The sequence below is a fragment of the Pleurodeles waltl genome, chromosome 5 (genome assembly GCF_031143425.1).
Source record: "Pleurodeles waltl isolate 20211129_DDA chromosome 5, aPleWal1.hap1.20221129, whole genome shotgun sequence".
In the NCBI taxonomy this organism is placed as follows: Eukaryota; Metazoa; Chordata; class Amphibia; order Caudata; family Salamandridae; genus Pleurodeles; species Pleurodeles waltl.
In genome coordinates, this window is record NC_090444.1 from 21,865,225 (window position 1) to 21,887,903 (window position 22,679).

Below are 22,679 nucleotides of genomic sequence, written 5' to 3' on the forward strand. Positions count from 1 at the left end.
ACCTGGGTGCCAGGGTTGTGCCAATTGTGGAAACAATGGTACATTTTAGGTGAAAGAACACTGGTGCTGGGGCCTGGTTAGCAGGGTCCCAGCACACTTCTCAGTCAAGTCAGCATCAGTATCAGACAAAAGTGGGGGGTAACTGCAACAGGGAGCCATTTCTTTACACAAGCCCCCCCCAGCCCACAGGCCAGGAGACTCAGCCAAAGCTGGGAGAGTCTTCCTAGTATGTCAGGCGAGGAAGAGTAGAGGAAATAGGCTGGTTTGTTGCAGGGCCTACTCTGCCTTACATCCTCCTGTTCAGGTCATTCCCTCTGGGGAACTGACCCACTTCCACAGTGATAGGACCTAATCTGAACTGCCTCTTGTCTGTGCTTTTAATGTCTTCACCCATTCTCTCTATTTTGGGGTTAGAGGTATCCACCTCTGCTAATCTTATCTTAGCCAGGGTCACCCCTAGCTTACCCAAAGAGGTTACCCAGAGCTGGAGTAACCCCACCATGACCAACAGGGTCAGGGGGCCTAACTTGCTATTTGGCATGGGGTCTGACCACCATGCCAAGGATAGTGCAGCTATAAAGGCTAACACCCAGCAGAGGCCACTGACAGCTGTCAGTGCCCAGAACCACACCTTTAGCTCTTCACCTACAAGGGAAGGGGCTAAGTTAAAGGCTTCTTTGGGTTCAGGGTGCCTGTCTGCTGTATTAGAGTGGGGGGTTACCACATCTTGTAGTAAACACCCTTCTTCCACTCTTTCTTCTGTTAGCTGAGGAGCACCCACTCAGGTTTGACAGTTGCCTGACTAGCCAGGACTTCTTGTGGGTCAGGTTGGACTTTACCAGTGCCACTTGTGGAGTTCTCCCCTACTGGAGCAGAATCTCCTTGGCTTGCTGGAACCTTGGCTAAAGGTTGTCCACCCTTCCTACACTGTTTTCTTTTCTTTTTCTTCTGGGGCCTACTTGCAGTTACTGCAGAGGCAGGACCTCCAGAATCCTTGGGAGAGGACTGGCACTGGACCAGTTCCTCTCTTGGGCTCTGACTAACCTCTGGGTAGTCATTTCCAAGGAGACAATCAAGGGGGAGGTCTGTACTGACTACCACCCTTCTCCAGCTAAAAGTCCCACCCACTTCTATGGGCACAAAAGCCACAGGCCTATCAGTGACCCTGTCTGGGCTAACTCTTACTCTGGCCATCTCACCTGGGATGTACTGGTTTGAGAACATTAGCCTGTCATGCACAATAGTGTGACTGGCACAAGTGTCTCTCAGGGCAGTGGCTGGGATTCCATTCACCTGTAGGTGGTGGAAGTGTCTACTTCCCTCTGGAATCTCCAACTCACCTGTTGGGCCCTTTTTCCAGTTGAAGTCTATGAAGACCTCCTCATCTGAGGAGTCATCCCCAATGGCTACACTGGTCACCCCTGGGATTTTGCTAGGGGGTTTGTTTTTGGGACAAGAAGTGTCCTTGGTGTGGTGCCCTGTCTGTCTACAGTTATGGCACCATGCCTTAGTGGCATCCCAGTTCTTACCCTGGTACCCACCTTTGTTTTGGGTTGTGTCTTGGGGCCCACCCACCTGTTCTGGTTTTTGGGGGCCTACAGAGGACTCTTTTTCTTTGTTTCTAGTGTCACCCACTTTCTCCTGGGGAGGCTTTGTAACCCCTTTCTTTAGGTCACCCCCAGTGGAAGTTTTGGTTACCCTAGTCTTAACCCAGTGATCTGCCTTCTTTCCCAATTCTTGGGGAGAAATTGGACCTAGGTCTACCAGATACTGATGCAACTTTTCATTGAAGCAGTTACTTAAAATGTGTTCTTTCATAAACAAATTATAAAGCCCAACATAGTCATGCACTTCATTTCCAGTTACCCAACCATCCAGTGTTTTCACTGAGTAGTCTACAAAATCAACCCAGGTCTGGCTCGAGGATTTTTGAGCCCCCCTGAATCTAATTCTATACTCCTCAGTGGAGAAACCAAAGCCCTCAATCAGGGTTCCCTTCAGGAGGTCATAAGATTCTGCATCTTTTCCAGAGAGTGTGAGGAGTTTATCCCTACACTTTCCAGTGAACATTTCCCAAAGGAGAACACCCCAGTGAGATCTGTTCACTTTTCTGGTTACACAAGCCCTCTCAAAAGCTGTGAACCATTTGGTGATGTCATCACCATCTTCATATTTAGTCACAATCCCTTTAGGGATTTTTAACATGTCAGGGGAATCTCTGACCCTAGTTATGTTGCTGCCACCATTGATGGGTCCTAGGCCCATCTCTTGTCTTTCCCTTTCTATGGCTAGGATCTGCTTTTCCAAAGCCAATCTTTTGGCCATCCTGGCTAACTGGATGTCCTCTTCACTGGGATTATCCTCAGTGATTTCAGAGAGGTTTGTCCCTCCTGTGAGGGAAACAGCATCTCTGACTATTATGTTTGGAGACAGAGCTTGAGAGGCCCTGTTCTCCCTAAATAGGACTGGTAGGTGGGAATTTTCCTCCAAGTCACTATCTTCATCCTCTGTGTTGCATTCCTCAGAGGGGTTGGCTCTTTCAAACTCTGCCAAAAGCTCCTGGAGCTGTAGTTTGGAAGGTCTGGGGCCCATTTTTATTTTCTTTATTTTACAGAGTGACCTTAGCTCCCTCATCTTAAGATGGAGGTAAGGTGTGGTGTCGAGTTCCACCACATTCACATCTGTACTAGACATTATGGGGGTCATTCCGACCCCGGCGGGCGGCGGGCGCCGCCCGCCGGGCGGAAACCGCCCAAACACCGCCCCGCGGTCAAATGACCGTGGGGAGCATTTTGACTTTCCCGCTGGGTGATCTTCAAAAGATCGTCCGCCGGCCCAGCGGGAAAGCCCCAGCAAAGATGAAGCCGGCTCCGAATGGAGCCGGCGGATTTGCTGGGGTGCGGCGGGTGCAGTTGCACCCGTCGCGATTTTCAGTGTCTGCTATGCAGACACTGAAAATCTTGTTGGGGCCCTGTTAGGGGGCCCCTGCAGTGCCCATGCCAGTGGCATGGGCACTGCAGGGGCCCCCAGGGGCCCCACGACACCCGTTCCCGCCAGCCTGGTTCTGGTGGTGAAAACCGCCAGAACCAGGCTGGCGGGAAGGGGGTCGGAATCCCTGGGGCAGGGGAAAACCGGCAGGAAACCGCTGGTTCCCCTTTTCTGACCGCGGCGGTCAGAATGCCCCGGAAGCACCGCCAGCCTGTTGGCGGTGCTTCCTCTGCCCTCTGCCCTGGCGGTGAGACACCGCCAGAGTCAGAATGAGGGCCTATGTTTCTAAAAGTTGGAATACTTTTTAAGAATCTAAAACTAGTTCTAGGTTCTAATTCAAACTTTCACAAACTTTTAAACACTAAAAGAAATGCTAACAGGGACTAACACAAGGCCCTAGCAGGACTTTTAAGAATTTAGAAAAATTTCAAATTGCAAAAATCAATTTCTAATGACAATTTTTGGAATTTGTCGTGTGATCAGGTATTGGCTGAGTAGTCCAGCAAATGCAAAGTCTTGTACCCCACCGCTGATCCACCAATGTAGGAAGTTGGCTCTGTATGTGCTATTTCAAAGTAAGGAATAGCATGCACAGAGTCCAAGGGTTCCCCTTAGAGGTAAGATAGTGGCAAAAAGAGATAATACTAATGCTCTATTTTGTGGTAGTGTGGTCGAGCAGTAGGCTTATCAAAGGAGTAGTGTTAAGCATTTGTTGTACATACACACAGGCAATAAATGAGGAACACACACTCAGAGACAAATCCAGCCAATAGGTTTTGTTATAGAAAAATATATTTTCTTAGTTTATTTTAAGAACCACAGGTTCAAATTCTACATGTACTATCTCATTTGAAAGGTATTGCAGGTAAGTACTTTAGGAACTTTGAATAATCACAATAGCATATATACTTTTCACATAAAACACAAATAGCTGTTTTAGAAGTGTACACAGTGCAATTTTCACAGTTCCTGGGGGAGGTAAAGTATTGTTAGTTTTTGCAGGTAAGTAACCCACCTACAGGGTTCAGTTCTGGGTTCAAGGTAGCCCACCGTTGGAGGTTCAGAGCAACCCCAAAGTCACCACACCAGCAGCTCAGGGCCGGTCAGGTGCAGAGGTCAAAGAGGTGCCCAAAACACATAGGCTTCAATGGAGAGAAGGGGGTGCCCCGGTTCCAGTCTGCCAGCAAGTAAGTACCCGCGTCTTTGGAGGGCAGACCAGGGGGGTTTTGTAGGGCACCGGGGGGGACACAAGTCCACACAGAAAGTACACCCTCAGCAGTGCGGGGGCGGCCAGGTGCAGTGTGTAAACTGGCGTCGGGTTTCCAATGGGAGTCAATGGGAGACCAAGGGGTCTCTTTAGCGGTGCAGGCAGGCAAGGGGGGGGCTCCTCGGGGTAGCCACCACCTAGGCAAGGGAGAGGGCCTCCTGGGGGTCACTCCTGCACTGAAGTTCCGTTCCTTCAGGTGCTGGGGGCTGCGGGTGCAGGGTCTTTTCCAGCCGTCGGGATTTTAGAGTCAGGCAGTCGCGGTCAGGGGGAGCCTCGGGATTCCCTCTGCAGGCGTCGCTGTGGGGGTTCAGGGGGGACAACTTTGGTTACTCACGGACTCGGAGTCGCCGGAGGGTCCTCCCTGAGGTGTTGGTTCTCCGCCAGTCGAGTCGGGGTCGCCGGGTGCAGTGTTGCAAGTCTCACGCTTCTTGCGGGGATTGCAGGGGTCTTTAAATCTGCTCCTCTGTAACAAAGTTGCAGTCTTTTTGGAACAGAGCCGCTGTCCTCGGGAGTTTCTTGTCTTTCTTGAAGCAGGGCAGTCCTCTGAGGATTCAGAGGTCGCTGGTCCTGGGGAAAGCGTCGCTGGAGCAGGTTTCTTTAGAAGGCAGGAGACAGGCCGGTAGGACTGGGGCCAAAGCAGTTGGTGTCTTCTTTTCTTCTTCTGCAGGGGTCTTTCAGCTCAGCAGTCCTCTTCTTCTTGTAGTTGCAGGAATCTAAATTCTTAGGTTCAGGGAAGCCCTTAAATACTAAATTTAAGGGCGTGTTTAGGTCTGGGGGGTTAGTAGCCAATGGCTACTAGCCCTGAGGGTGGGTACACCCTCTTTGTGCCTCCTCCCTGAGGGGAGGGGGGCACATCCCTAATCCTATTGGGGGAATCCTCCTTCTACAAGATGGAGGATTTCTAAAAGTCAGAGTCACTTCAGCTCAGGACACCTTAGGGGCTGTCCTGACTGGCCAGTGACTCCTCCTTGTTTTTCTCATTCTCTCTCCTGGACTTGCCGCCAAAAGTGGGGGCTGTGTCCAGGGGGCGGGCATCTCCACTAGCTGGAGTGCCCTGGGGCATTGTAACATGAAGCCTGAGCCTTTGAGGCTCACTGCTAGGTGTTACAGTTCATGCAGGGGGAAGTGTGAAGCACCTCCACCCAGAGCAGGCTTTGTTTCTGTCCTCAGAGAGCACAAAGGCTCTCACCGCATGGGGTCAGAAACTCGTCTCTCAGCAGCAGGCTGGCACAGACCAGTCAGTCCTGCACTGAACAATTGGGTAAAATACAGGGGGCATCTCTAAGATGCCCTCTGTGTGCATTTTTTAATAAATCCAACACTGGCATCAGTATGGGTTTATTATTCTGAGAAGTTTGATACTAAACTTCCCAGTATTCAGTGTAGCTATTATGGAGCTGTGGAGTTCGTTTTTGACAGACTCCCAGCCCATATACTCTTATGGCTACCCTGCACTTACAATGTCTAAGGTTTTGCTTAGACACTGTGGGGGCATAGTGCTCATGCACCTATGCCCTCACCTGTGGTATAGTGCACCCTGCCTTAGGGCTGAAAGGCCTGCTAGAGGGGTGACTTACCTATGCCATAGGCAGTGTGAGGTTGGCATGGCACCCTGAGGGGAGTGCCATGTCGACTTAGTCATTTTCTCCCATCAGCACACACAAGCTGGTAAGCAGTGTGTATGTACTGAGTGAGGGGTCCCTAGGGTGGCATAAGACATGCTGCAGCCCTTAGAGACCTTCCCTGGCATCAGGGCCCTTGGTACCAGGGGTACCAGTTAAAAGGGACTTACCTGGGTGCCAGGGTTGTGCCAATTGTGGAAACAATGGTACATTTTAGGTGAAAGAACACTGGTGCTGGGGCCTGGTTAGCAGGGTCCCAGCACACTTCTCAGTCAAGTCAGCATCAGTATCAGGCAAAAGTGGGGGGTAACTGCAACAGGGAGCCATTTCTTTACAGCAATCCACAGTAGGTCGTGCGCTCCACAGGTGGCATTTAACTTCCAGGCACTGCGTGCGCTTTCTACACCATACTAGGTATTTACAGTCCAGTTAAAAGTGACAATCAACCATGTTTTAAGAGAGAGCACAGGTTATTTACTCCTGGTTAGCAGTGGTAATATGCACAGAGCTCTAAATACATTATGTAGAGGGTCAGAAAAAGGTGAACAATCCAGGATGATCATGCAAGTCAGACAGACTTCCCACAAGTACTAACTCTGCAAGGTGAGCCAGGGAAGGTCGTAGCACACAGATATGGGCATGATCCTGGGTAATGATTGAGAAGTTGGCGCTGGTGTAACTTTCGGAGAGCATGGCACTGGCTGGATCCCTGGACCAGAGCGACTGTGTGACTGGAGAACCATGGTGACCAAAAGCATTCACAATAGTGTGTGTGAACTTGGGCTGCGGTGCACGTTACGGGGGTGCTCAGCTTTTGCCACCAGTGGCCTTGTGTGTGTCTTCATCTTCTGCTGTACTTGCTATGTGATCAACACCAAAGAAGGACTATAGCTACAAACCAAGTAGGAAATGTCCCAAAACAAGATGGTGGATCCTGGGATTGCAGATGCAGTTAACCAGGCCAAGATGGAGGTCCTCTCTTTCCATGTCTCTGCTCTACCTCCTTTTGATTGGTCCATGTAAAAGAGCATGGGATGGACAACATGACGCATCCCAATGCTTCAGCTACGATGCTACGTTTGAGTGGCAACCGGTAGCTCTACCTGTCTTGTGCCACCTGTGTTTTCAATACAAGCGAACTTGCACATTTAATAGAGCAAGAAGCACTTTTCTTATTTGCACAGAGCACTTTCTGCCCCTCAGGCTTCCGCCCCGTGGGTCACCTAAGGCGGACAAATGTGGATCAATGGTAATGACAAGATAACACATGGGGCGTGGTGATGATACTGGTTTGGCTCGTAGAAGCAACGGACCATGATGCACTTTCTTCACCTGCAGCACTTTGGCCCTTGGGGACACCTGATGGACACCGGTTTGGGCCCTTGAAACAATGGACCATGAAACACTTTCTTTGCCTGGAGCACTTTTTTCATCGAAGGAAAATGGGCTGCATTAAAAAAAATAAAAAAAAGAGGGATTGCTTTATTGAAAATCAATCACAGAGATGCTTGTCTGCTTCATCCCAGCAGTCCGCCATACGTGTTATTTTTCCGGTTCCCTTTTGGTATCAAAGTGAGACATACCTCATAACTATTAATGAGGTAAGTCTATTTGCGACCCATTAGTAATCGAATTTGATACTCAATACAGTTTAGTACATTTGCGATTCACATAGAATCACAATTAGAAACTTGCAATTTCTAACATCCGTGCACGCGGCCCTAGGTGGGATGAACATATATGAATGAATGCAACTTTTGACATTCCTAGATTTGTTTTATGTAACATTTTCTATTTTCTCTTTTAAATGTGTATGTGCACTGAGAGGTAATGATTTTAATTTATTGAACATCTATAAAATCCTATTCTAATTTTGGGCCCCTCTTGCCTCGCGACTCCCTCCCTCCACCTCTCCCTGGGGCTGAACCATGAAAAGTGAAGTCTGATGCTCAACTTATGCGTGGATTTTTTTTAACTGAAATAGATTGGCCACAAGTGTGAGAATAAATCTTTTCCGTCATACTCAACTGCTTACAAGGAGGATGCATTTTAAAATATCTCTAGGGGTTAAAGCACCTGGTGCAGAGATATGTGGGTGCCCAGCTATTCTCATGGATAATAATATTGGAAAGAGAATTGGGATCAGCAACGCACTGGCTGCAGAGATCTGTGTTTTGTATGGACATGGTGTGACCCATAAAGTAGTGTATAGGGTTAACGTGCCTGCTGCAAATCACAATGTGCAAGATCACAAAAGTTTATTTTACATAGATAGCTTAGTGGGTTCCTGCTTTTGCCACATGGATGTTTCCTTGGTACAGATATCCCTAACCACTGTGGTGAGTTATCAATCCTGAGTTTGTTTCACCTGTCCTACCACTCAATGCAGAATGTAAATATATGACTCCGACACGTGTAACCGTCATTGCCTTAATTAACTTTCCCTGCACATGGGTTTGCCCACATGTAGGAGTCAGACTAGCCGCCTTTTTCCATCGGAAAATATAGCATATCCAGGACAGCTTCGGAACCCAAGACTCTCTGAACTCACCAACAACGCACCAACCAGGATCCACCAAACCCCCACTGCTCCTACATGCTTGTACCCCCCCTCCCGACGGACGGGACTCGCACCGCCATGAGCAGCATCCACTCGGAGCTGCCACCGACCCTTGCACCCAATACACCTTCAACAAGGCCAGTGCCTCTATCGCACCGGAGCGTCGCAAGACCATCAACTGCTCCCTAGAGTCGGCCACCTTCCCCGAGGATCCGCCCGCTATTGAAAAAATCCACAGCCAACCCGACGGCTCTCAAAAACTACCGCCCCATCTTGCTGCTGCCTTTCCCAGCCAAGGTCGCCGAAAAATCAATCAACGCTCAGCTCCGCCAACACATTGACGACAGCAACATCCGGGACATCTCCCAATCAGGATTCAGACCTAATCACAGCACCGAGGTCGCCCTGCTCGCCACCCAGATGACATCCGCTCTCTTCTCGACCGTGGCCAAGCAGCAGCCCTCATCCTACAAGACCTATCGGCAGCCTTCGACACAGTGTCCCACTGCACCCCACTACCAGACTCCACACAGAAGGCAAACGTGGTAAGGCCCTCGATGGATACACTCCTTCCTGACAGGCAGAACACAGAGAGTCAGGCTCCAGCCACACTCGTCCGTACCTACAGAGATCAGTTGTGGAGTACCCTAAGGATCCTCATTGAGTCCCACGCTGTTCAACATCTACATGGCCACGCTCATCCCAATCATCAGGAACTACGGTGAAAACATCGTCTCCTACGCTGATGACACCCAGCAGCCAAGAAAAACTTCCAAGAGGGGATGGAAGCAGACGCCGCCTGAACGAAGAAGAGCTGCCTTAAGCTAAAGTCCAACAACACCGAGATCCTCATCCTGGGACAACTCCTGGTGGCCCTCAACACTTCGTAGTCCCCCATCCCCACAGACCACGCATACAACCTCTGCATCGTCCGTTGCCTCCACTTGTTGCCACACCCTCCGACTCCGACGGAAGATCTTCGCATGGATCCCAAGCGACTGACGCAAAACATTGACACACGCCTTGATCACAAGCAGACTTGATTATGGCAACGCCCTCTAAGTCAGAGTCTCCAAGAAGAACCTGAGCAACCTACAACAAACCCAGAATGCTGCCACCAGACTCATCCTGAGCATCCCCCCGCAAGAACACATCCCAGGACACCTGAGAGAACTCCGCTGGCTCCCTGTCGAGAAGAGGATCAACTTCAAGCTCCTAGTACACGCCCACAGAGTCCTCCACAACTTCAGACCCAGCTACCTCAACCACTGCATCACCTGGTACGCCCCTGCCAGACCTCTCCACTCCTCCTGGCAGTCGCTTGCCACCGTACCCCACATAAAGAAGTACTCCGCTGGAGGAAGATCGTTCACCTACCTTGCGGCAAAATGTTGGAACACCTTACCTCTCCACCTCAGTCACCATCGCTACCTCAGTTCAGGAAGCACCTTAAGAACTGGCTCGACTGAACCCTGAAGACATACCCTACAACGCCTTGAGACCCCATCGGTGAGTAGCACGCTCTTAAAATGAATGATTGATTGATTCATTGTTTCTGTATAATGTATGCGCGTGATGTAAAGCGCTCTCACACCAGGTGGCGCAGTAGAAGAAGCTGAACACATCAGCGCGGTTTACGTGGTCATTTACAGTAATCATTCCCACAGTCCGGTGGAGCTGACTTCCTTACAGACCACGCACCGATCTCACATTCAGGAGTTGAACAAAAACATGCCAAGAAACCATAGTTTCTCTGAGGCACTGATGCGAACTACTGGGGCATCTGGGCGCTAGGCTCCAGATCCTCCCACCAGGATGAGGCGGGGACAAGATGAGGGTGGGTGGTCTGGGGGTCAGAATGTGCCTGGATCTCCCTCCAGCTGGGTGGTGGCCGCCACCTCTCCCTACCCGCGCCTGCAGGTGGACAGGGCTCAGCTCTGCCCTGTCCACCTGTCCTCCCACACACCCCTGGCTCCAAGACAGCTGCATCCAGCCCCCGCTCCTTCCACCCATCTCCCCAGGATCTTTTTTTCAGTTTCATCTAGCGCAACCTTCAGAAGGCATCGAAGCGCTTTACATAGGCACCAGTTAGATTACACAAGGACACATTCATTGATGGTAGGCATGGGGAGGTGAAGGGATTTGTCTCTCTATCTTCTGGTGCAATGGTCTCCACTGCCTCCTCCCCACCCCCTCCTCCTACATCCCCAGAGGAGCTCCCTCCCCTCTCCACTGCTTCCTCCTTCCCCCACCCCAGAGGAGCTCCCTCCCCTCCCCACTGCCTCCTCCTCCTTCCCCCACCCCCAGAAGAGCTACCTCACCTCTCCACTGCCTCCTCCCACCCCCACCCCAGAGGAACTCCCTCCCCTCTCCACTGCCTCCCCCCCTCTCCTCCTACATCCCTAGAGGAGCTCCCTCCCCTCTCCACTGCCTCCTCCCACCCCCACCCCAGAGAAGCTCCCTTCCCTCTCCACTGCTTCCTCCTTCCCCCACCCCAGAGGAGCTCCCTCCCCTCCCGACTGCCTCCGCCTCATCCCCCGCCCCTCTCCACTGCTTCCCCCACCCCCAGAGGAGCTACCTCACCTCTCCACTGCCTCCTCCCACCCCCACCCCAGAGGAACTCCCTCCCCTCTCCACTGCCTCCCCCCTCTCCTCCTACATCCCTAGAGGAGCTCCCTCCCCTCTCCACTGCCTCCTCCCACCCCCACCCCAGAGAAGCTCCCTTCCCTCTCCACTGCTTCCTCCTTCCCCCACCCCAGAGGAGCTCCCTCCCCTCCCGACTGCCTCCTCCTCATCCCCCACCCCCAGAGGAGCTCCCGCCCCTCTCCACTGCTTCCCCCACCCCCAGAGGAGCTCCCTCCCCTCCCCACTGCCTCCTCCATCCCCAGAGGAGCTCCCTCCCCTCCCCACTGCCTCCTCCCTCCCCCACCTCCAGAGGAGCTACCTCCCCTCTCCACTGCCTCCTCCCTCCCCCTCTACTCCTACATCCCCAGAGGAGCTCCATCCCCTCCCCACTGCCTCCTCCTCCACCCCCACACCCAGAGGAGCTCCCTCCCCTCTCCACTGCCTCCTCCCTCCCCCCGATCCCCAGAGGATCTCACTCCCCTCTCCAATGCCTCCTCCCTCCCCCTCCCCGATCCCCAGAGGATCTCACTCCCCTCTCCAATGCCTCCTCCCTCCCCCTCCCCGATCCCCAGAGGATCTCTCTCCCCTCTCCACTGCCTCCTCCCTCCCCCCCGATCCCCAGAGGATCTCCCTCCCCTCTCCACTGCCTCCTCCCTCCCCCCTCTCCTCCTACATCCCCAGAGGATCTCCCTCCCCTCTCCACTGCTTCCTCCCCCCCACCCCCCGATCCCCAGAGGATCTCCCTCCACTCTCCACTGCCTCCTCCCCCCCCCCCCCCGATCCCCAGAGGATCTCCCTCTCCACTGCTTCCTCCTTCCCCCACCCCCAGAGGAGCTCCCTCCCCTCCGCCTCCCCCACCCCCAGAGGAGCTACCTCCCCTCTCCACTGCCTCCTCCCTCCCCCTCTACTCCTACATCCCCAGAGGAGCTCCATCCCCTCCCCACTGCCTCCTCCTCCACCCCCACACCCAGAGGATCTCCCTCCCCTCTCCACTGCCTCCTCCCTCCCCCCCCCCCCGATCCCCAGAGGATCTCCCTCCCCTCTCCACTGCCTCCTCCCCCCCCCCGATCCCCAGAGGATCTCCCTCCCCTCTCCACTGCCTCCTCCCTCCCCCCCCCCCGATCCCCAGAGGATCTCCCTCCCCTCTCCACTGCCTCCTCCCTCCCCCCCCCATCCCCAGAGGATCTCCCTCCCCTCTCCACTGCCTCCTCCCTCCCCCCCCCGATCCCCAGAGGATCTCCCTCCCCTCTCCACTGCCTCCTCCCTCCCCCCCCCCCCCCGATCCCCAGAGGATCTCCCTCCCCTCTCCACTGCCTCCTCCCTCCCCCCCCCCCCCCGATCCCCAGAGGATCTCCCTCCCCTCTCCACTAAATCCTCCCTCCCCCCTCTCCTCCTACATCCCTGGAGGAGCTCCCTCCCCTCTCCACTGCCTCCTCCTTCTTCTGATCCCCGGAGGAGCTCCCTCCCCTCTCCACTGCCACCTCCTCCACCCCCACCCCCAGAGGAGCTTCTCCCCTCTCCACTGCCTCTTTCCCCGGACACCCACAGGAGCTCACTCCCCTCTCCACTGCCTCCTCCTCCGATACCCAGAGGAGCTCCCTCCCCTCTCCACTGCCTCCTTCTTCCCCGGAGGAGCGCTCGCCCCTCTCCACTACCTCCTCCTCCGCCCCCGATACCCAGGGGAGCTCCCTCCCCTCTCCACTGCCTCCTTCTTCCCCGGAGGAGCGCTCGCCCCTCTCCACTGCCTCCTTCTTCCCCCACCCCCAGAGGAGCTCTCTTCACCTCTTCTCCCCCGTATCCCACCTCCGGTCCCTCCCCAGAGGCGCCCTCTCCCCCTTGGTCTCTTCCTGGGTTTAGGTCTCTCTTCATTGTCCCAGCTCACCTCTGGTCGGTGTCTCCCCCCCTCCCCACAGGTGAGCAGGGTGGAGCTCCCTCCCTCTCACCTGGATCCCGCCGCCAGTGATGCTGGGAGCACCTGTGGGGTGTGGTTCGGGAGGAGGGAGGGCTGTGGGAGTGAGGGCACACTGGAGAGTCAGTGCTTTCACCCACCACCGGCGTCACACCACACCACAGGTCAGTGCGGGGGGACTCTGCTGGGAAGTGTCAGTGGGAGCAGGTGTGAGTCCACCGCGAGGAGGGAGTGAGGGGCGGGAGTGAGCGAGGGCAGGTGGAGGGGGGACGCTGAGTACCCCGGGGTTCACTGCCTGCACCCCACCAACGACGGGCCCCCTCGGTGTAGATGGGGCAGGGGGCCGCGGGCCTTTGAGGGTCTCTGTATTAACATCTGGTTGGAGTGATTATGAGTGAGCAGCCGCTGGACACTTGAAGGGATGAAACAGCCGGTTGTGGGGGTCGCACATAGAGCTCTCATCCGGGGGCGTTGTAGGGATTTTGGAGCCCGGGGCCCAACGTATTTAGGGGTCCCCTGTCCCTAATAGCTTTGAATTTATGAGACCTGTTCATCCCTTCGGCAGCTCAGGAACTGGTCCAAGGTCTACATGTGTTTAATTCTGTTAGAATGAGGATTGAACTGTGGGTTCAGTATTGTGACCCAGCAGTAGCTCAGGAATGTCACGACATACAACCCCCTCGCATTTGTCATAAGTGAGCTCCTGGTCTGATGCAAAATAAACATTTTATTTTCGTTGCAGGAAAGATAAACTCACCACCTGGTTTCACTGAGTAATGTCTGAGCCTCTGAGGTTCGCATCACACACAGTGTGAGGGACCCAGGGTGTGACCCTCTCTGTGTGAGGGAGCCGGGGTGTGACCCTCTCTCTGTGTGAGGGAGCCGGGGTGTGACCCTCTCTCAGTGTGAGGGAGCCGGGGTGTGACCCTCTCTCAGTGTGAGGGAGCCGGGGTGTGACCCTCTCTGTGTGAGGGAGCCGGGGTGTGACCCCCTCTGTGTGAGGGGCCTGGGGTGTGACCCTCTCTCAGTGCGAGGGGGCCGGGGTGTGAAGCTCTCACAGTGTGAGGGACCCGGGGAGTGAAGCTCTCTCAGTGTGAGGGACCCGGGGAGTGAAGCTCTCTCAGTGTGAGGGACCCGGGGAGTGAAGCTCTCTCAGTGTGAGGGGGCCGGGGTGTGAAGCTCTCTCAGTGTGAGGGGGCCGGGGTGTGAAGCTCTCGCAGTGTGAGGGGGCCGGGGTGTGAAGCTCTCTCCCTGTGAGGGGGCCGGGGTGTGAAGCTCTCGCAGTGTGAGGGGGCCGGGGTGTGACCCTCTCTCAGTGTGAAGGACCCGGGGTGTGACCCTCTCTCAGTGTGAGGGGGCCGGGGTGTGACTCTCTCTCAGTGTGAGGGGGCCGGGGTGTGAAGCTCTCGCTGTGTGAGGGGGCCGGGGTGTGACTCTCTCTCAGTGTGAGGGGGCCGGGGTGTGAAGCTCTCGCTGTGTGAGGGGGCCGGGGTGTGAAGCTCTCTCAGTGTGAGGGGGCCGGGGTGTGAAGCTCTCGCAGTGTGAGGGGGCCGGGGTGTGAAGCTCTCTCACTGTGAGGGGGCCGGGGTGTGAAGCTCTCGCAGTGTGAGGGGGCCGGGGTGTGAAGCTCTCGCTGTGTGAGGGGGCCGGGGTGTGACTCTCTCTCAGTGTGAGGGGGCCGGGGTGTGACTCTCTCTCAGTGTGAGGGGGCCGGGGTGTGAAGCTCTCGCTGTGTGAGGGGGCCGGGGTGTGAAGCTCTCTCAGTGTGAGGGGGCCGGGGTGTGAAGCTCTCGCAGTGTGAGGGGGCCGGGGTGTGAAGCTCTCTCACTGTGAGGGGGCCGGGGTGTGAAGCTCTCGCAGTGTGAGGGGGCCGGGGTGTGAAGCTCTCTCACTGTGAGGGGGCCGGGGTGTGAAGCTCTCGCAGTGTGAGGGGGCCGGGGTGTGAAGCTCTCGCAGTGTGAGGGGGCCGGGGTGTGAAGCTCTCGCAGTGTGAGGGGGCCGGGGTGTGAAGCTCTCGCAGTGTGAGGGGGCCGGGGTGTGAACCTCTCTCAGTGTGAGGGGACCGGGGTGTGAAGCTCTCGCAGTGTGAGGGGGCCGGGGTGTGACTCTCTCTCAGTGTGAGGGGGCCGGGGTGTGAAGCTCTCGCAGTGTGAGGGGGCCGGGGTGTGAAGCTCTCGCAGTGTGAGGGGGCCGGGGTGTGAAGCTCTCTCAGTGTGAGGGGGCCGGGGTGTGAAGCTCTCTCACTGTGAGGGGGCCGGGGTGTGAAGCTCTCTCACTGTGAGGGGGCCGGGGTGTGAAGCTCTGTCACTGTGAGGGGGCCCGGGGTGTGAACCTCTCTCAGTGTGAGGGGGCCGGGGTGTGAAGCTCTCTCACTGTGAGGGGGCCCGGGGTGTGAACCTCTCTCAGTGTGAGGGGGCCGGGGTGTGAAGCTCTCACAGTATCTCACCAAAGAAAGCATTTTTTAGAAACATTAGGAAGAGATCATAAAAGACTGGGGGGAGAACATAACCTCCTGGCCGCTTTTACGCAGTTCACCTGCAGTTGTTTGAGAGTTTGTAACAGTCCCAGTGCTTAATTTGTGCTTGTTGTTTCCGGTGCGGAGCGCCTGCTCTTACTTTTGAGGGCCGGGCTTATTCTTCTGCCTCAAGCAGTTGCTGCAAACAAAAGACACACATGGGAAAGACGGAGGAAGAGAAAAACGAAAGAGCGTCACAAAAGGAAAAAGTAGAGAGCTGCAGGAGTGAGCTGAAGGGACAGGGAGTGGCTGTAAATGGATTAAAGGGGCCCGAGATGGCTTCAGGATTGCGCCGCCTCAGTACTCCACGTTCACACATTTAATTGCAGCGCGTGTGTGGTTAAGAGGAGGGCTGCGGGCACCGGCAGGTTTTTATTTACAAATTAAGCACTGGTTAGGGCGGTATCTCATGACCTGCGGCAACAAAAGGATCTCTGTGGCAAAGCAGTGACCCACTCAGGTATCCGCATAAAACACAGCTCTGTGACCTGCGGGTGCGTACTGTGCAGCAGGCACAGGGACCCTCTGCGCTACTTTATGGCGAGTCTAAGCTGCGGCCAGACACATCTCATCTCCCTCTAGCAGGAACATTAATCAGAAGTTGTTGGTGAGCGCAGCGGGTCTCTGTGAGGAAGGCGCCCCCTCCCCAGGTCAGCGCCCTGTGCTGCCGCACCAGGCGCACCGCCCTAAGGCCGGCCCGTCCAGTATAACGTGCGCTGTGTTTGCATCCCGACCCCGCAGGCCGCAGACACCACGTGTGGTTAACTCTTCCCGAAGCCTTTGGGGGTCCTCGGTGGGCCTAGGAAGTATTTCCTGTCTTTGCTTCAGTAACTCCAGCAACCTTTGGTATTGAAGGTTCTGCTAACTTTGGGCGCTGACGTGAAGTTCCTAAACTCTGATGTGGACCGGACCTCCTCCGCCTCCGGGGTACGGTGAGAACCGGGGTCCTCCAAGGTTGAGCAGATGGATAAGGGGATAAAACACACGGATTGGGACAGGACTCGACCTTACTCCGCCAGCGCAGGTGCGGTTGAAGGATTTGGGGGGCCCTGGGCCGAAGGTATTTGGGGGCCCCTGTCCGGAACCGCTTTGGTTTTCTGATCCCGCATCTGCTCTCGGGCCCTCTTTGGCGGCCACTGACAGTCACAGACCCCCCCGGTCCAAAGTCTGCAGGTGTCTGGATCCAGTATTGGGGGGCCGTGGAGAGCGTTTCCAGCCTTGTAAGACCACCTTGCTGCAGCCGGTCTCTGACGCCCTCCTACCCCTCACCTGCGAGCTCCTCTTCTGATCCAACATAAACAGTCTCGGGTGCTGCTTGAAACATGAACAGCACATCTGCCCCGCCTAGGAGCGTCCGGGCGCAGGGAAACCAGTCCCAGCCCCGCACGGGCACAGTATAATGTGCCCACACTTTCCACGCATCATCCTGCCAATGTCGATATTATTAATAATCAGTCACCCCAGAAACCGCCCGGGGTCTTAGAACAATAACTGTATGTCGAGACCAATGTTCCCAATATTTAAGTGATGTTTTTGGAAAGATTCCAGAAGTAGTGCCCAGAAGGGATGTTACTTCCAGGCGCCTTTCCATGGAAAGGTACCTATAAGGCACATTACTCACCTCCACCCGGATCCCCCTTGGTTAACTACCCATTTAGAGAGAGGTAATCAGGAGGCACCACGGGGGGTCATGAGATAATGCCTGGACCTGGCATCACTCTGACCCATAACCCCATTCCCCGAAGCTGCTCAGGGCCCCCAGGATGAGGCCCCCTCCGCCAGCTGTCCGGGCACCACCAGCTTCAAGGCTGCTGGAGGGACTCATTCTCTCATCGCCTACGTAAGTCCACCGTTCCTTTATGTTCCTTTTCACAGCTGTATTTTGCGTTTCCAAACAGCAAGAGTTGCAATAACTATGGGACATACTTGAGAGGCTTGTGCCACGAAGGACCACTTCTTTTGACGCCGCAGCGGAGCGGGCCTCACAACCACATTCATGAGGCCACGCAAAGCCGCTGTGTGCGGCTTTCCATGTCCTTGTAAGACAAGGAGAACAAGGCGCCACGTTGCCTTACTCTGCGTTAGGGAAGCGTTCTACAGACGTTGTATGCGTGTTCCCATGCAACACCCATGGATTTTGACACTGCCCTGGATTTACCTAATAATGTATTCCCGTAGCACCGCCAAAACCTTACGCCTCCTCGGGGGTAGTGCAACGAGCAGAAATATTTTTTATTTCTCCTCGTTTGTCCTCGTTCCAGGGTGTTGCCACATCAGTAAAAGCAGCCACATCTCATCATGTCACATTCCACCACCACGGAAATCAACGGGAACCGAATTAGTACTCAAAAGAATTTGTTACAATGGAAAACATTGCATTGTCAACATCCACATTTTCAGTAAACGATTGAAATTGAAAACATGTCTCTGAGTCTTTCACTTCTAAAGGCTGTCACCACACCCTAAAGACCTACCACTAGGGGCCCGAGTTATCGCAAACCCTCCGTGCATATCCCGGGCCCCAGCTGAGCTTCAGAATGAAGAAATCCTCCTCCCAGGGTCACGATCCTACGGCTCCACTACAGGGGGGCCTGCTGCACTCACTGCAGTCCCCCCCGCCCCACAACAAGCTTTAGACGCTCTGCTAGTGCCCGGTGTTTGGGCAAACATTAGATTTTAAAATATCAGGAGACAGAAATATTAGAAATTAAACATTGTGACTCATCTATACTGTGGTGAACAAATATCAGGTGACTCCTGTATGGAATGTGTGAAGTGTTTTCCCTTCTCTTGCTTAGACTGTAGCAGGAGTAGTAACGCGCGTTACCTACTGCTGTGCTGTTTGGAATGCAAATAGTAAATTTTACCCCGCTTCAGTTCAATGCTTTTTCTACTGTTGCATAAACTAGAGCGGGAATAGTATATTAAATATTCTTAGACTTCCATTGTTTTCTTAATATTGGTTGAATAGATTTTACAGTATTCATTGTTTGTATGTTCTTTTTATTTTAAAGTGTATTCTAGCGTTTATTGTATATTAAACATCTTTTTCGTTTTTAATGTTTATTATATGAATATAGTTTTTATTTAGATTTTTATGGTTTTATTGTGTATGCATACAATATATATGGTGTAATACTACAAATATTAATTTTACATTATATTTACTATTATGACTATATACATATATTTTCATATTAATATAGTTAAAAATATTTACTGTAAAATAAATATATACATAGTGACAAATTTGAAATATAATCAATCTAATGTAAAATAAATATTTTTAATCTTTCACTATATTTATGTAATACAAACATATGTTTGTGTTTATCAAATATATATTTGTATATAGTATTAAATAATAGAGGAATATATCTAATTTACATTATGACATTTCTATGTTAAAATATTTAACATTTGCTACTTTAAACTTTATATTAAAACATCAATATGTTTGTCAGTTTTTGGCTGATATTAGTGTCAATATTTTTGTACCTGCCATTATAGGAAAAGGAGCACAATATTGCGGAAAGCAATATTTTTGACTCAATATTTTTGTCAAAAATATTTTTTACCACAATATTGTCAGTGAACACCTGGTGCCTTTGTTGTCGGTGGCAACACAACAGCGTGATGGACAGAATGCCAAACACTGTCAAACATTCACCCCAGTCGCAGATCTGGGATAGTCTGTTTTGCTCCCTGTGAAGCACCCAAGGAGGGCGAATTCTCATAGGGCTTCTGAGGCGTTCTCGGGTGGTGCAGATCTAATGATCAGCTTCCTCGCTGCTTGTACAGAGCTGGCATCCTCTTGGTGCTCCGGTCTGCTCTGTTTACAGGGTCGGGGGGCTGCAGAAACCAGCGTTCTTCCTAATGCGTGGACCGTGGGCGGGAGGTTTAGGATGGGTGCACCCGCACCCCCGGGCAAGGCTCCAGGGGCAGGTGAGCACCCGGCAGGCGCGCTTCTTTTCCTTGTCCCACGGGATAGATCTCCAGTACACCTTTAATTGGATCAGGCCCTGAGGAATGGATCCCCTGGGGTTAAAAAGTTGGTTTGGGGAGGGGCCCCCCCACACGGCTCTTCCCCATCAAAGATAATTTAATGTAGTTGTGCTGACATCTGGGGGCTTGTCCCTCTCCAGATATTGACGAAGACTTTGACAGGTACCAGCCTATAGGGCCGATTTTGAATGAATTTGGTGTCATTTTGGCTTTTGGTGGCCATCTCTAACAACTGGGAGCATTTTCTTTAGGCCTCCTGGCATTTTCTTTAGGCCTCCTGGTACATTCTGAGGGGAGCTGTGGTTCCTAGCTCCATGTACCAGCACTGTCCTCTGCCTGTGCACCTGAGGCTCTCTTCTGCTTGGGGAGTGTCGCAGCCCCTTCACAACCAGCAAGCTGAACACCCTCCCTGGGTGACCCCACAGGCCCAATATCCTTCTGGTCTTCTTGTAGGACACCGGTGTATCAGTAGCGGAGTCAAAGGCCAGTCCACTGATGGTCCAAGGGACTATCCAGGGTCCCCTAGCAGGTCCGTTGCTCTAACTGTTCCTTTCAAGGACATAGGGGGGCTAGTGTCCCTGGTCTTGGAGAGACCCATCCCTGTCCTCTGCACCAGCCTGGAATCAAAGTTCCAAAGTCCATCCTTGCAGAGCAGAAGATTGCTTTTCCTTCCATCTGAGCAGCCTTTTGCCATCATCACTCTCAGGTCCAGTGTCTTCTCATCTATGTTGTCCTTGCATAGCATTTTTTATGTGGGGGTGGAAAGTTCTAGAAGCCAGGCACCCCTGTTCAATCCTAGGGTGCCACATCACCACTCCACCTCCTTCCACGCTCTACTGCACAGGATTCTGGGATAATCCAATATGACTTCAAGTTGTCTGTGGACAGACCTTCCCTGAGAAACTCGGCCTTATCCCTAGCTGACACAACTGCCTGATCCCAAAATGTCATAGCCAAGCCCTTCCTGTGTTGGCTCCACATGTCTGGCTCTCCTCACTTAGTACAGTGGATTTAGACCGTCTCAGCCCAGGTGCAGTATGACAAGCTGATTTCCTCCTCACCCCGTCCTTCCCCAGGAACACGGTGATGTACTATTGTGCGGAGAGGTCTTTGATACTTCTCCTGGGGAGCAGAGTACCTACCTTGGCCCAGTAGGAGGGACAAAGGCCTGGGATCTGATTCTGAGATTTGTCAAGGAAATATGTCTAATGTTAAAGTGCCGTATGGCATGCAGATATGAACAAATCTTGGTCCAGTTCATTTAGGTCACTCTCGGAAGATGGCACGTTTGGCAGAATATGCATGTTGATCCGCAAGGGGAGAACGAAGACCAAGTATTAGGAATGAAACTAGCCACGAGCCCAGAAAGAGAGGTATCTGGTACTAGAGTGGCCAGGCTACCGGGTGGGCAGTTGGGTCCTTGCGTTTTGTTCGGCCTCGAGCTATCCACAGCTGCGCTCGCCCATAATCAGGCTACCCGAAAAAGAATCGCATGTCCAGCCGAAGTCACCTTGACACATGCAGAGTTTATCATCGTTTCGAACCCGTGGACATTCCATATCTATGTGCAAGAATAAGAGGTCACCCTGCTGCCCAAGGATACATGCTTGATTTCCCCTTTTTTACCAGGACGTATGCTGAGGAGAGATGAGGTACAAGGGAAGTTATCCAACATGTTGTTGCGCACAGTACCAGAAACATTTGTTTCATGCTGGTCTTTCTGACTGCAGATTCACATTCATTTTATTTTTGAGCAATGCCACAGAGGATCATACAGCCCAGCTAGCCGTGAACCAAACCCCCCATGGTTCTTCAGGACAGGATACTCCAAACCTAGTTTGGGCTGCAGGGGGGGGAGGGTGGAAGGTCCATTACATAATTAAATACTCAAGTCATTTAAAGCAGGCCCACTTCTTGGACATGGGCTGTCATTAAATCCCACCGGTCCTGCACATACTCAAAATACAAACAAGGTGGTAACAAAACCGCCCCAAGGAGGGTCAAACGTAAAGCATTTGTTTTTGAAAGGTACGCCCATGATGGAGTGATGATGATGGGCGTGGTTAAAACCCACAGAGAGATTACAGCAGGCCAGAGCGCTTGCGAGCTCAACTCGGACTGGGTGAAGGGCACTTCCTAAAGCACTTTGCTAGGTGGCATTGCCCCCTGTGAATCAATAACATCAGGAGGTCTGGACTGTACCATGAATCTTTCCAACACATCGTCTGAGGATGCCCACTTTAACTTGAGGAACAAAAATCTCTCCTGAATCTGGATTGGAACAAACTGGGCATCAGCTCATGCCAACATGCAATGATTGACTCCCTCGATAACATTTCTTTGAAAGTTTTGGTGGCTAAGTTTGTGGCTCTAGCAGTGCGGAAGCTTCAGTGTCTGGGGGGTTCCACCAAGCGCCATCAGCCTGCAGCTCATTGGACGGCCTGCCGGTGCCTCTCCCATAAAGGCGCATACATTCTCTGGATAACTGCATATTTTAAAGTAATGCTGCACATGCCCATGATGTTTGTTAGTCATCAGTTGCAGCGATGCGGTTTTTAATCTATTTACCTGCTCATTGCACTTCGCACTTAGCCCTTATCAGCCATTGGTCCAACAACCTACGATGGTCCCGCACTAAACAGAAATCACCAGTTAGGAGCCTGCTTTGGGCACGATTAGTGAGTCGCTGTACGCCCCACCGTGCTTGAAACTCTTTGTTATTTTAATTCCATCCTTTGCATTGCATGATATAAGCACTTAAACCAACACTTACAGGCGTTGTCACCATCCCTTTTGTATGTGGCATTTTGTACTTTTTGCGGCGGACCCTTCTTGATAACTGTGGCCCAAACCCCAGTCCTGGGGGGTGTTTTAAGTGGTCCATCGACTTATGACAACCTGGGCGACCCTTCCGAGACTTCACCCTGCACTTTGCCTCAATCCATGGGTCTTCCAAACTTCCTGCCTGTTTTCTTGTTGCCGGAATCTGTGAGCCTTTTATTGGTGGATACAAGTAGTTGCTTTTATTCCACATCGTATTTACCAGACACGGGCGTGTTTATGGTTCTGTTCTTTGCTACAAGTCTGAGTTACATAGGCTTGTTTTTCCAGTCACTTTAGAGGCCTGTTACATGCACAGGTTGCTGTCACAATGCAAAAATGTGTAAGTTTTTGAACTTTTAAAATTT

The 22,679-nt window shown here is 52.8% G+C and overlaps 1 protein-coding gene across 4 annotated transcripts in view; it reads left to right on the forward strand.

The window, feature by feature from the left end:
* Positions 1-22,679, forward strand: part of B4GALNT2 (beta-1,4-N-acetyl-galactosaminyltransferase 2 (SID blood group)) — a 302,788-nt gene that overhangs the window by 11,299 nt on the left and 268,810 nt on the right. Inside the window, exon 1 of one of the 4 annotated variants that reach the window (XM_069233510.1) lies at positions 13,030-13,135. The exons of the other annotated variants lie outside the window; for them this stretch is intronic. The gene's annotated coding sequence lies outside the window, so the exon portion shown is untranslated. Of the gene's footprint in view, positions 1-13,029; positions 13,136-22,679 lie in introns of those variants that run through there. 4 annotated transcript variants of the gene reach the window in all.